We start from the raw sequence: 3,133 nt of genomic DNA, 5'->3' as shown, positions 1-3,133 counted from the left end.
TCAGCAGAGCTTTAGGCAACGACTCCTACTACCTAATCGATGCGCAGAAGCCGAACGCACGAAAGAGAGACGACTCCGGCAAGGAGTCGGAACGACCATGGAACGCCAACCTCCTCCGAAGATTTTTACAGTTGAAATACAGTATGTATCACGCTAACTTTTGTACTAAGTACGAGACAATAGCCCCCCCGAGGAGAGCTTGGGGACTGCCATCTTTTATCTATGAATGAAGAGTATCACGCTTATGACCTTGTCATTACATTTACTTTTTCCGTCCGGCACCGGGTTCGACTAGTCGGCCCGGGGCTGGCTGCCTGGAGTTATATTAGAAGTCCTACCCGCGGTCAGACAAGTAGTGTGCCGGCACCCAAGCCTTCTCTTGCCAAAAGTCGCAGTTCAAAGAACCGGCTGTCCGGCTGGCAAGAGTTAAAGGCAGGAAAGGACGCCCACACGAAAGACGGCTAGGGACTAACGGACTAATATAACAAATGCCGGTTTTTCTCCCACCACCGACCGACTACTAGAGTAGACGGCCGGCCGGCTTCCATTCACCTCACTTCAATCTAAAAAAGCTCGAGTACTTACCACCCCCAAAGGGGAAGGCGGCAAAGGAAACAGCCTAAGGACAAAAAGCATACGTAAATGGAAGCCAAACACGCACACAATAATATTTACATAAAAGACCTTCAAAAGGCCAGCATTCAACATAGTTTGAACACACCCCCAGTGGGTGGAACTGCGCAAGTTTAATAAAATTGTTCAAAAGGCAACAAGCAGGAAAAAACAAGGATGGCAGATTAAGCCAAGGGAGCGACTGGCGAGTCAGGCAGGTCGGTGGAGACGGCAGTGCCGGCTGGAGGAGTGGCCGGCTGGCGAACCTCGGCATGATCACCGCCTCCCGCAGAGGGCGCGCTAGCATGCGCCTCGTTGCTGGAGGCACGATCAGGCTGAGGCTGGCTGGCCGCTTCACCGGTCGGCTCAACGTCTTCGCCCTCCTCTCCTTCGTCGTCTTCGCCTTCATCGCTGGAGGTGATCTCCTCTGCCGAGTCCTCACCCGCTGCCGGGTCCAGCCCGAACCACTCCTCCGGCTGGGCAACGCCGTCGTCATTAATTTCAGGGGCGAAGACGCTGATGTCAGTACACTCGGCGATCGTCGGGGCGCACTGAGCGATAGCCGGCCGCACCTCCTCCAGCTCTTCGTCGGCCTCCAGCCGCCAGGTGCGCAGTTGGTCCAGGTTCAGCCCCGGATACCAGGCTCGGACGAACTCCAGCGCCCGCCCAGCTCCAAGCCGGGCTGCCGATGCCTTCCAGGCCTCGAAGCGGCCAACCGCAACCTCTAGCCAGTCGGCAGTCCGACTCGGGGTGCGGGGAATCGTCTCGCTTGGCCAGAGGGTGGCCAACACCTGCGCCCCGGCGCACTGGAGGTGGTGGAGCATACGGTGAGCCGGCTGCAGCCGGGCTTGGACCGCCAAGAGTTGCTCCTCGAGCGTCCGGCTCGCGTCCGGCGCGATTTCAGCCCCCGCCTACCGGCGCGCCTCGCGATGGGCCTCGATGGTTTGGGAGGCGAAGACGGAGTAGCCGGGAAAGTAGTCTGCGCGGAGAACAAAAAGCAGCACAAGTCAGAGCACAAATCAGGATCAAGGGGAAAGCAAGGAGTGAAGAAGGTGGCTTACCATCGATCAGATCCTCGATACGACCGAAGCCCTCGCTCAGTGCCTGCTTCGCCTCAGCCCAGCCGGCCGCTTCGGTCTCGAACTCGGCCCTCAGGGCGTCCTCGCTGTCCTGCACCTTCTTTAGGGCCGCCTTGTGGCTCTCCTCCTGGTCGGCCAACTTCTTGGCCAAGCGGTCACGCTCCAGGACCAAGGCGCTGTACTCGGCTTCCTTGGCGCGAAGGGCGGCCTGGGCCCCGCTGAGCTGCTCCCACAAGTCGGCATTGGCTCCTGCAAGCATGAAGACAAGAAAAATTAATAAGGAAGAAGTCGTCAAGGAAGATCCGACCCGGCTGCTCAGCAGTCGGCCCGAATCTCGGGGACTACACCCAGTGGGTGCGCTGACGCGCCCCCACATGAGATGAACGAAACAAAGCACGCACTCCGGCTACTGGTCAGATCCTCGGTTCTCCGACCCAGCTCCTGAGCCTGGGAGTTGAAGGCGGCAGCGCGGAGGTTATGATACTCCTGGAAGATCAGACAGGAGGCGAGAATAAGGTAGTCATCAAGGAAGATCCGACCCGACTGCTCAGCAGTCGGCCCGAATCTCGGGGACTACACCCAGTGGGTGCGCTGTCGCGCCCCCATGGAAGAAATCAAAGAACAAAACAACCCAGGTCAGAAGACTCACCCGGATGACGGCCCGTGTCGCAAGGAACTCTTGGGTGTATCGCTGCAGCGAGGCGGCCTGAGCTTGAAGCCGGCTCCGGACCTCCTGGGCCGCCACGTTCAGCTTGCTCGTCCCCCCGCTGGGGGTCCACTCGGACGCGCTGGTGCTGGCCGCCTCCAGGGCCTCCGCCGTCTGGCCGGCGCCCGCAGCTTGGTGCGGTTCCGGCGCAGAGACGCCACCCCCTACGCGCCGACACAATGCTGGCTGCACCTCGAGGCCGGCCCCTGCCTCCAGCTCGCCCCCGGCCGGCTGCTCTGGCGCCACAGCCGATTGGCCGCTTTGGCCCGCTCCGGTCGGCGTTGCCAGCGGCGCCCTCTCCATGAAGATCACGGAGTCCTCCCTCCTCTCCCTCACCGGCAGGTCTTGGTCGACCTCCTCCGACGGGGGCACTGGGATGTCGGGGGCCACGGCGCGGAGGGGAACGACGAGCAGCGGAGACCGGTTGTGCGAGGCCTCCGCCTCCGTCTCCGCGGCTGCCGCCTCCGCCCGGGCCTTGGCTGCCGCGTCGGCCTGCTCCTTGGTCGCCTGGGCGGTCCTTTGCTCCGCTGCCTCCCGCTCCTCCTGCGCCTCCCGTGCGTTCGGCTCCGTGGCCTCCCTAAGGTCGGCGCGGGGATCCACGCGGCGGGAGCCTGAAGACCCTCCAGTCGGCCCGACTGCGGAGCCGCCAGGACCCCGCTCAAGGGAAAGCGGTGCCCTGTCCGGCGAGCAAGGAAAGGTTTTGAAGAGTTTCGGTCGAAAGGGACAACAATATATA

This window comes from Triticum dicoccoides, chromosome 3A (genome assembly GCF_002162155.2).
Source record: "Triticum dicoccoides isolate Atlit2015 ecotype Zavitan chromosome 3A, WEW_v2.0, whole genome shotgun sequence".
Lineage (NCBI taxonomy): Eukaryota > Viridiplantae > Streptophyta > Magnoliopsida > Poales > Poaceae > Triticum > Triticum dicoccoides.
This window is presented reverse-complemented; position numbering follows the sequence as displayed.